The sequence below is a fragment of the Equus caballus genome, chromosome X, assembly GCF_041296265.1.
Source record: "Equus caballus isolate H_3958 breed thoroughbred chromosome X, TB-T2T, whole genome shotgun sequence".
NCBI classification, from domain to species: domain Eukaryota; kingdom Metazoa; phylum Chordata; class Mammalia; order Perissodactyla; family Equidae; genus Equus; species Equus caballus.
Genome location: NC_091715.1, coordinates 9567489 through 9579250, shown reverse-complemented (window position 1 = coordinate 9579250; position 11762 = coordinate 9567489). Strand labels below are relative to the sequence as shown.

At 41.3% G+C, this 11762-nt stretch overlaps 1 long non-coding RNA gene across 1 annotated transcript in view; it reads right to left on the bottom strand.

The window, feature by feature from the left end:
- Positions 1 to 306: 306 nt before the first annotated feature.
- LOC111771458 (uncharacterized) overlaps positions 307 to 11762 on the bottom strand; it is a 57406-nt gene continuing 45950 nt past the window's right edge. Inside the window, exons 3-4 of the long non-coding RNA XR_002805321.2 lie at positions 6889 to 7247; positions 307 to 3789 (exon numbers count right to left, since the gene is read on the bottom strand). This is a non-coding gene — a long non-coding RNA (uncharacterized lncRNA). The remainder of the gene's footprint in view (positions 3790 to 6888; positions 7248 to 11762) is intronic.

Here is an 11762-nt window from a genome sequence, read left to right as displayed (position 1 = left end):
CTTCCTGGTACAGAGAGGGAGACAACTTTACAGATGGAGGTTTCCCTTACAAATGTAAATGTTTCTTAACAAATAGTAAGCAATTTCCACTCCTCAGAGCCTCCTTCCCTGTCCCAGTTTATTAAAAGTACCCAGCCCCAAATAATCCTCATGCCAAAGAGACATATCTTGGGGTGGCCAATGCCAGTCCCCCACACATAGTATGTAAATATATTCTAAAACAGAAGGGTCTCCAGATTAAAACTCACTGAGAGCAAAATAAATACAGCAAAAATAAATAGAAACATGAGCAACATCCAGGCATTGTGAAATTTCATACCAAGAGAACTTTTTTTTTATTGAGGTCATAACAGTTTATAACATTGTGAAATTTCAGGTGTACATTATTATTTATCAGTTTCTGTATAGACTGCATTGTGCTCACCATCAATAGTCCAATTTTTATCTGTCACCATATAAACGTGCCCCTTTACCCGTTTCACCCACCCTCCCCCGCCTCTGATAACCACTAATCTGTTCTCTTTGTCCTTGTGTTTGTTTATCTTCCACATATGAGTGAAATCATGCAGTGTTTGTCTTTCTCTGTCTGGCTTATTTTGCTTAACATAATACCCTCAAGGTCCAGCCACATTGTTGCAAATGGAGAAATTTTTTTTAAAAAAATAAAAACCTTCTCGGGAGGGATGAATGTGGGCAGATAACATACAAAGGATCAGGAATTGGATTGACCTTGTTTCTCTTAATAGGGACATAGGATACTAGAAATCGAAGGAGTAATATCTTAAAAGGTTAAATAAAAATTCTATAAGCTGTCAAAGCATCAATCAAATGAATGGTTAAAATAACATTTTCAGATAGAAAAATACTCAAAAATTTACCTCCCATATATTCTTTCTCAGAAAAACACTGGTGGATATATTCTACCAAAAGAAGAGAATAAACAAACAAACAAAAACAATGAAGGAAAGAAGGAAGGAAGGAAAGAAAATATGGTTTGCTGGTTATATTTTGCTGTGCACTAAACCACCCAAATATGTAGTGGCATAAAAAAGTTATTATGCGGTCAGGAATTCAAAAAGGACACAGCAAGGATAGCTCTTTTCTCCTCCACAATATCTGAGGTCTCAGCTGGAATGACTCGCATTCCTGAGAGTAACTCAAATGGCTGGAGACTGGAACAGCAGGAGCTAAAGGATCTACTTCCACGCTGGTCCTTCAGTCACGTGTCTGGCCCCCGGGTTGGGATGGCTGAAGGACAGGCTCAGGTAGGACCGTCTACTGCAGCATCTACATGTATTCTTCCAGCAGCGGTCTCAGAGTGGTTGGACTTAGTACATGGAAGCTCAGGACTCTTAGAGCAAGTGTTCCCAGTGAACAAGGCAGGGCTTCAGGGCTTTTTCTGATCCAGCCTCAAAAATCATGTAGCATCTCGTCTGCCATCCTCTAGTGTTTGAAGCTGCCACAAGCCCACCTAGATTCAAGAGGAGGGGACATAGATACTACCATTGATGGGAAGAGTGTCAAAGCATTTTCAGCTGTGTTTTAAAACTACTACATATGCGATCAGGGAATCAGGGGATCCAACACAGAAGAGTAGGAGGAAGAAATCCTAGGAGGATAGTCATACAGCAAGTCTCGAAAGCAACCAGCTCAGACTGAAGCAGGAAGACAAAAGATTCCAGAAAGGATGTCACCAAGGGAAAAAAATAAATGATAAACAAATAAATCTGAGATATTATATTGCATTTTGGAGCATACATATGTTGGAATATATGAGGAGAATTAGCAAGAAGTACATAAAAACTAAACAAATGAAAATAATATAATTTTGACTCAAGGGGAAATATGTAATAATGTAAATATTGATTTAACCAAAAATTGTGATACCACAATTGGGAGAACTGGGACAGCTCTAGTCTAATTTTTAGACATATTGCACTGACTTTATATTATGGTAGATAAGGATCAAGCATTTGGTGGAAGGTAGACATGGTTCTCCCAAAAGGTTGACTATGGCTGCTTCTGGGGAACGGGACTGAGGATGTGGAAGGCTGGGGCAAAGAACTCTTGTTTTTCTTATAAGTTTTTTGCACTATTTGATTTTAAAATATGTTTACATGATTTTTTATTCTGGTAATTCTGAGCTATTCCATTTGCATAAAAATCCAAAAAAAAATAGATAACCTGATCAACATATATAGGACAAAACAACCACAGCCATCATTAGTTGATCAATGGATAAAATTCAACATGATCCTTCATGGCCAACTTCCCATGTATATTATACTGAAACCATTTCAAATTCTAGGCTTTCCCTGAACACACCCTGTTTCTTCACAATTTTGTGCCTTTGCGTATGCTGTTCCTTCCGCAGGGAATTCTCTCTCACCCATTCCCCTTCTGGCAAATCCTACTCATCCACCATTTAGCCCAAATGCTTCCACTGACTCCCCTACAGAGCCATAGAAAGAGTCATTTCTTTCTCTATCCTCCTATACTGTATGGTGCACACTCTTATTATAGAATATTTCTCCTCATTTGTAAATATCTTCCTCTCTCAGAAGAGGTCTTCCATCAAAGAGTTCTTGGAAGTTGTGTGTTGCCTTTGAACTCAGGTTCACCTGTCCTTCTCTCCTTTCCTTCATTGGGAATGATTTACAGCATCTTCAACCTTGTCACATTCTGTACTTATCCAAGTATTGAGGCTTATTAAAAACTCAGTCATATCTATATTATTTTCCAGCAAACAAACAAATAAAAACAGTCCATACTACTCAAGCCAGATGGGAATTTATCCAGGATTGAAAGGACAACTAGTCCTTAAACTGATAAATCCTGTGTCTGTCAACAGAAGACTTCTCAATTATTCTCAATTTGTTGCTCCCCATCTTGAGTCACTTATTCTTTGCTAGAAGAAGGCCTCATTTCCTGATCCAGAGAAAGTGACAAGTATAGCTAGACTTCCTGTGGCCTTATTAACTGATCATTCCTCAGAAGACCCCTGCAGAGAGATGCAGTGGGAGTAGACATTGAGGGTAGCAAACCACGAGCTACACGGTAAGGGATGTTTAGAGATTAAAGATGTATTATGCCTACCCAAGATACAAATATTTTAACCTTTTAATGGCCTTGCTATTATATCACAGTGTGGACTATGCCAAAAATGTTTGCCAAAATTTGACATTTGTTCTTCTGCCAAACCCATGGAGTTATGTGGAAATTCAGCTGTGAATGGCTGGCTTGATATATCTTCACATGGATTGTAAAAATACTAGTGGTTTTTTCCCTCTCATACTAGGTTGCTGAGACAGCGGGATAGGGGCAAAACGAATGGAAACTCTGGAAAGTCTCCACAATCAACTGAAAAGCTGGGTAAAGAGAGGAGAAACATCAGAGCACTTCAGAGAGCAGACTTCCTCTTAGAGCAGGAAGTCAAAGAGTTCACAAGTTCACTGCAGAGAGACACCCGGAACAGGCGTCCCTGGAAACATTATTATCACCTTCATCAGGGATGGATTCTTCTTAATGAGAAACAGCTGCCCTTGTAGGGTTTCGGGGAAGTTTCTGCCCCAGTAGAAGCCAGAATGCACTGTGATATATACATAGGGTCAAAACTGCTCTTTTGCCTTTAAAGTGGAAGATGGAAACTGTTCCTTTCTGCGAGTTCCTGGTAGGATAAGGAAGTCTGCCCGTCTGAGGCTGGTTGCTGATTTCTCCACACCAAGACGTCACTGCTGCCAGTGCCCATTGTTCTCTTTTGTTACTCGTCTTAAGTAAAAGTGAAGCTCTCTGTAAATAGAAAAGCGATGATGTCATGGAGGAAAGGGCCTGAGTGGCAGGCTTTGCACAAAGCCCCAGGCTACAGCTGCAACCTACACTGTAATTTTAAATTTAAGTCCAGATTACACGATACCATAATACAGCAACAGAGGGTCTGAGGACACAGAGTAGCCAGCAGGCAAGCCTTGGGACGTTAAAACTCTACCTTCCCTTGGGAGAGGAATTTTATTTAAATCTGGGAGAGTGGACATGTCTGGGAAGGAAGGGCATAAACGATCCAGGCGAAACCAGGAAAGGCTTTTGTGTGACTGAGCTGATGGAAAGCAGCTCATTGTTTCTGAACAAAAATTGGCAGAAGTGCACTGAATTCTAGCATTTAGTTTGGTTTCCTACCTAGAGTTATTGAAAGTTAAAATTTTTAAAAACTATACAATTTAATAGACATGCCCTTCTAATTTCTGACATGTGTGCTGTTTGGGAGCAGACAATTTCCACTCTGCAGGCAACACGGCCCTTAACCCCCAGGGCTGTATTCCAGCTGCCCTCTGTGCAGCCCGCCTCTCTGTGGAGACTCACTCCCAAAGACACACCTCCCAAACCAAGCTCCTTACCGGCCACCCTGCACCCACCACCCCCAAATTCCCTCCTCCTGCCCAGTTTCCAAACTCCTCGTGGAAATGGCACCACCACGACCCAGGAGTCTACCCTAAAAACCTCAAAATAATGTTAAACGCTCTCCTCTTCCCCTTTTCCATGGATTTAACAAATCCTGCTGGAATTATCGCTTGAATCCGCCCCATACCCTCCAAGTTCTCCCCTCAAGCCCTTATCCTCTGTCCCTTGCGTTAACTGTAACAGTCATGTGCCGGCCAACCAGCCCCCAGGCTCCCGTAACTCCAGTCCATGTCCCACATGGCTGACAGAGTTAGCTTCCTGTGACATAACATCGACTGTATGATTTATCATTTAAATCATATACTCAAAAAGTCTAAACTAAGGCTAACAAGTTGCCTTACAAATCAGGTTTCCTAGCATTTTTACAAGAAGTAGTACAGTAGAGGCAAAGCGGCTTTGCAGCCTGAAATCTGAATCCTTGTTTTGATTCCTGCCCTCAACGCTGTCTAGCTCTGGGTGCTGGGAAGTACTTAACCTTCTGTGCTACAATTTCCTCATCTGTAACAACAATAACAATAAAAATGCCAATTGTGGGGCCGGCCTGGTGGCATAGCACTAAGTTCATGCGCTCTGCTTTGGTGGCTCCAGGGTTTGCAGGTTCAGATCCCAGGTGTGGACATAGGCACCACTTACCAACCTATGCTGTGGCAGGCATCCCACATATAAAATAGAGGAAGATGGGCCCAGATGTTATCTCTGGGCCCATCTTCCTCAGCAAGAAAAAAGGAGGATTGGCAGCAGATGTTAGCTCAGGGCTAATCTTCCTCAAAAAAAAAAACCCTGCCGATTGTGAGGATTAAACAAGATATAAAGGAAAACAGGTAAACCTGTACTCTCCAAGAAGTAAGCATTTGATAAATGCTAGATGGTATTATTGTTAATACTATTATATTAAGATCTCTTTATCATAGACACTCATATTCATTAAAACATAGTTGAATATGGATACAGTTAGAATATCTCCTACAAGGAATTGTGTGGTTTGTAAGACTTCCAGTAATCTGATATAAAAATCTTAAAACCCTACTCCTAATGGGGTTGCGTAACACTTTCAATTGTATGTAAATAAGACCAGATTTTAGTCATCCATTAATTGGATAATTATTAATTGCTCCTCTATAAGGTGCCAGTCACTGTGCCAAATCTTATTCAACTTTTATTCTCTTATAATAATGGCAGAGTTCCTAGCACATATTAGAGATAAAAACACATGCTTAAAAATTACAATATCTGGGCTGGCCTGTTGGCGTAGTGGTTAAGTGCACACGTTCTGTATAAAACAGAGGAAGATGGGCACGGATGTTGGCTCAGGGCCAGTCTTCCTCAGCAAAAAGAGGAGGATTGGCAGTAGTTAGCTCAGGGTTAATCTTCCCCCCCCCCAAAAAAAGAAAATTACAATATCTGTTGTTTCAGTCTCTGAAACCAAACACAATTAAACACAAATGTCACAAATTCTACTGAAGTTAAAAAAAAAATTATAGTTCATGCTTCTCAGAGATTCCTACAATTCCACCTAAGTGTTTCCAAAGCCCTAAAATGAATTTTCCAGAACATGCTGGACAACATATATTTTTCCCAGTATAAGTAGCCTTTTTTGATCTGGGTTTAAAAATGAACTACATCCAAATGTCACTAAACTTTCCTTCTCCTGTTTTCACATTTGTTTGAGTCAAAGCTTATTATTTCTCAACGTTTTTAGTAGCTGGGATATATATTATATATTTTAGCCTTAAGAGTACTGTAAAGTTAAAAAATAATATTAAAGTACTGTAGAGGAATTTTGTTAAGCAATTGGTAGATGAAAGATAAAACAGCAGAGAGCTCTTACTAGCTAAATGATTAACATATCAAAACAGCTATTTTCTCAGGGCTAAGAGATAAGTCTTGGCTTTGGGCCAGCAGCTCTTTGCGATTCAAATTAAGTTTGTCAAGTGGTTTCAGATTCTTCAATCAAGGCCCTAAAGTTCACCCGGAGGTGTTGAGTGGAGGTCCTCGTTTCAAAGACATTTTCACATGGGTGAATTGAACCAGTACTGACAGAAACCAAATGACAGAGCCAGGCCTTGGATTGCTGTGGCTGGATCTACAGGAAAATGAAACAGTGGGTTGGTGTCATTTTATCTCCAGCAAGTAAAAGTTGCCAAAAAGATCAGAGAAAGGTTTAAATCTACGGAGTTCAATCTTAGATGTGGTCTGGACTTCAATCAAGTGGGATTTTTTGAAACCTCAATGTTGCTGAGGAACCGGGCAGAGCCCCAGGGAAAGCAGAATTGCTGGGAAGCAGTTAGAAATTTGAAGGGGTTTGTGTTTGCCATTGTCAAGCAACCCTTTTAATGTTGCCTTTATTACTAGAGTTACTGTTGTTGTTTACTGATTATAAAATACAAGAATATGTAAAATACAGAGAAGCAAAAGTTGGAAAATTAAAATTACCTGCCACCCGGAGATCAACTACAACAACATTTTGGTCTGTTTTCTTCCTTCCTTTCTCCCTTTCTTCCTTATTTCCTTCCTTCTCATGCATCCATCTGTGCGTCCATCCATCATTCACATGGCTCTTTTTATCCAGCTATTTCTCTATTTTCACGTAGTTACATAGCTCTGTCGTTTGTTGTATAAAGTTTGCCTTGTCACCCATTTTCAGATGTTTCGACTCATCCTCTAATTTGCAAACTTTAATCCAGGGGCTCTCTGGCTTTCCGAGGCAGGGTGGCTCATGGGCATTTATGGTCTTTTATTCTCTGTTGAAAAATTCCTCACAATCAAGAATTTGGTGTTTTTCCTAGTTTAACCTAAACAAAAGCACAAAATCACACAGAGCTGGAGGGGTTTGCACTAAAGATTTTTTAAAAATTTCTTCCTGCAAAATTACGTTCCACAGCCTGCCCTTTGCTCACTCCCTCACCCCTCCGGATGTGGGTCTCTGGTGGCTCCTTGGGTCTCAGAGATTGTTTCTTAGGGTGGGATTAGAAATGTCTCTGGCAAGATATTGTCAGAGGCATCTTGAAAGATGGGTCATTTATAATTAGTAACAATAAATAATGGCGGTTAACATCTTCATGGGTGTTATAATTTTTTTTACCAAGTTTTTTACATGCATGAACTCAGCTGGGACTGGTAGAAAGATGGTTTGGATTGTGAGTCAAGGTGCCTTGAGTTCTATTTCTTTCTTTTTCTTTTTTTTTGCTGAGGAAGATTAACCCTGAGCTAACATCTGTGCCAATCTTCCTCTACTTTATATGTGGCTCGCTCCCACAGCATGGCTGACGAGTGGTGTAGGTCCACACCCAGGATCCAAACTCGTGAACCTGGCTGCGAAAGTGGACCAAGCTGAACTTAACCACTACGCCACGAGGCCAGCCCCTTGAGTTCTATTTCAAATTTTGTTTCAACTATTACCTTTTACAAGCACTTAACATTCTCTGGGCCTCAGTTTCCCTGTATATGAAAGGGAGGGGTCAATGCTTAGTGGACCAGATCATTCCCAGATCAGCAGTTACCCTGCATTATGAAGGTTTTGATGGCTCCATATTGCATAGACACTGAGGCATTATTTTCATCAACTACCAGTCAGCAGTGAACTTGCCATGGGCACATACTCAGAAGGAGCCCGAGTGTATACTAATTTGAGTGGGTGGGGGGTGGAGGGAGAATCCAGGGTCTGACTTCCCCAAGCAGAGTTGTAAAGTCGGCTAACGTTGTTCCTCTGTAGCTCTCCTAGGCCCTTGGGTAAGATAAGCTAAGCGAGTAGGGGTGTGTGTGTAGAAAGATATGAAGGATAATTTATTACATACATACTTCACAGGGCACTGGCACCAGTCAGTACTTCCTGAATAACCCCAGAAACAAATGTAAGATGGAGCAATGGTTGACGAGCAAACGCTTTGCTAAATTTGGGCTCACAGGGGCCTCCTGCAAGAGCTGCGGTGTTTGCTCCAGGAGAGCAGAGTCCGTGAAGACAATGTGTTTCCTGCTTTCAAGGGCACAGGTTAGTACTCATGGCTCTGGGCCTGGGCATTCAGCCACAGCGGTCGCCTTGCCACGTACTCAAGAGTGGGAGGGGAAGGTAATTCCTGGGAATGGCTTCCTGGTCCCCATTCCTTGTGCTGAGTCCAAGGAGAGGAAAGAACAATTTCACCAGTAACTCTAATGGACATGTTTTCCTCTAAACTTCATTATTATTGACATAGCCCGTCTGCAGTGGTTAATCGAGCAAATACTGGAGACTCGAATGCTTTTGTGCCTCTTGTTTAAAAGTGACTTAGAATTTATTCCCTACTTCCACATGAGTTACCAAAACAGAATTCTGAAGTGACTTATCCAGGGCCACTTGGCAAGCTGGTGGGTTCAATCCCTGCATACCTAGCACACACAATTGGCCTGGTTGGAGGGACAGTGCAAGGATCCCCCTGCCCCCCGGTATTCTTACACATCTCCCTGTCTGCCCCTTTGCAAGGGCCCGAAATTTCCAGAGTTGAGAGTTCCTGATAGTGTCTCCAAGTCCCTCTATTAAGATCCAAGTTTTAGGGCAGGAAGAGCACTTTGAACTTTTATCAAACATTGACCTTAGTGAAATATTCTTCCTCATACCCCTTTCTGAGTAAGGCAGGAATGAGACACCTCACAGTGTCGTGGGAGGAGGAAGGGAAAGACTGGAGGTGGGGATTTGCCAAAGACAAACTTCTCATCATAGGTTGCTCCGGCTTCCAGCTGAAAGCGACCCCAGGTTGCGACTTTATTAGCTAATCTTCCTCTTAGGAGTGTGTTTGAAATACCAAGCAATAAAACAGTCTGGGAGTTGACATGTTTAATTAAGTTGAGGTTTACTTAAACTTATTTACTGTCTTCACTGACTCGTCTATGTCCCTCTGTTTCCTAAACAGAAGCAGCCCGGAGGACCGGCCCCACTTGCTTTTTCCTCTACACTCTCTCAATTTGGGTTACTTACCTTTTCAGCTTTAAGTATTATGACGAGGAGAATGCACCTCCCAAATTTCTCTCTAACCCAAGAGTTGGCAAACTTTTTGTGCAAAGGGCCAGATAGTAAATATTTATGCTTTGTGAGATGTATGTATAGTCTCTGTTGAAACTACTCAACTTGTCTTCACAGCATGAAGGCAGCCATAGACAATATGTAAATGAATGGGCATGGCAGTGTTCCAGTAAAATGTCATTTGTGAACACTGAAATTTGAATTTCATGTAATTTTCACTTGTCACAAAAATATTATTCTTCTTTAGATTTTTTTCCCCAACCATTTAAAAATGTAAAGACCATTCTTCCTGGGCCTGACAAAAGCAGACTGTGCTCTGGCTTTGGCCTACAGACCGGAGTTTGTCACTCCCTGTTCTAACCAATACTTCTTTCCACCTTCCATTCCTCCTGCTGTCCAAAACACCCTCAGACTTGACATTTATAATATGAAAATTGCCCGGTCCCTGATCCACCCCATAAAATAGCTTCTTCCCCTAACTTCCTTATTTCTCTTAGGATACCAGAATTTTCCCAGGGCCCCAGGCTGGAACTCTGAGGGTCACTAGGTTTTCATTTGTCATCTCTTATGCAAAACCAGCATCCCAATCCGATTACTGACCCACATGCAATGATGCCAACCCACATGCAACGCTTCCAGCATCTGTCCCTCTCTCCTGTGCAAGATGCTCTGTGCGTCCGAATTAATTCTCACAGAGCTAGACGTTATCATAGTACTCCCTTCAATGTCTCTACCATTTCCTGCACACATTGACCCAGCCTGCAGGACCCTCTGCTCGTCTTCACGCAGTTTCCCCTCTGATGGAGTTTTCTAGTTTCATCCCTCACTGTTTCCCTACACAGATCCTTTATGCAGACCAAAGTGACCGGCCTTCAGCAGGGGCAATCAACGTGCTGGCGGAGGAGGCTTCCTCCCTCAAGCCTTTGCTCCTGATCTTCCTCACCCCGACCCCGCACTTCTTTCCCTAAAGCCATGGACCTATCAAAAGGCTCACAGCCAACCACAATAAGATATTACCTCACACACACTAGGGTGGCTATCATAGAAAGAGGGACAAAAACTAGTGTTGGCAAAAATGTGCAGAAAATGGAACCCTCATACAGCGCTGGCGGGAATACAAAATGGTGCAGCTGCTTTGGAAAACAGCCTGGCAGTTCCTCAAAAGGTTAAACTGAGACTTCCCATGTGACCCAGCAATTCCACTTTTAGGTACATACCCAAGGGAAGTGAAAACATACATCCACACGAAAACTTGTACATGAACGTTCACAGCAGCATTATTCGTAATACTGGAAACAACCCAAATGTCTATCAACTGGTGAATGGACAGATACTGTATGATTCCATTTGCATGAAATATTCAGAATAGGCAAGTCTATAGAGACAGAAAGTAGATTAGTGGTTGCCTGGGGCTGGGGTGGGATTAAAGGAATGGGGGGAAATGAGGGTGACTGCTAATGGGTATAGGGTTTCTTTTGATATTGATGAAAATGGTCTAAAATTGATTATGGTGATGGTTGCACAACTCTGTGAATACACTAAAAACCCCTGAACTGTACACTTTTAAATAGGTGACTCTTATGCTATGCGAATTACATCTCAATAAAAATTCATGGCCAAATCAGATCATTGTACTTTGACTGTTAAAGAAAAGATTATCTTTATTTTGTAGTTACAATATATTCTGTTCCATTCAATTGATATTATATACTACCTTATAGTTTTTTTCTGCCTGTATTTCAATTTCCAAACCACATTTTAAACTCTCATACTTTCCCATATAGATGCCTGTGTCTGTTGATCTAATTCAGAAGATATTTCTGAGTAGTTAAGGTAATTTAAATCGAACCAGATAGGAGATGATAGGTTACAGAGTGTGGCTGTGTCAAACACAACTCACAAGCTACTGTGTTGACGTGAAATGATGAAGCAAGGGAAAAAACAACCTTCAGTTTCACTTGTAAATTACTATGTCTTGCTTTTACCATTGTGCGTCCCTAGGAGTCAATAAACTGGGCATGGGCTGTCTTTCTGATCCACTGCCCAGTGCCTGGAAATGAGGATATTTGGTTATGCTTAGGTTGCAGTGTCCCTGTTCATAAAGCCAAAGTATGATAGAACCAGATATATTTTTTAAATTGATTAATTATTGAGTACTATGAGCCTACTATGAGCATTGCACTGGAAAGACTATTTAAGCAAATTCAATAAATAATAAATGACCATGCTAGTGTAGCAGTCAGCTTTCTACATATTGAACACGTAGTCCTCTAAATTCCATTCACTACCAATTTGTTTTCTCTAAAAGTTTATA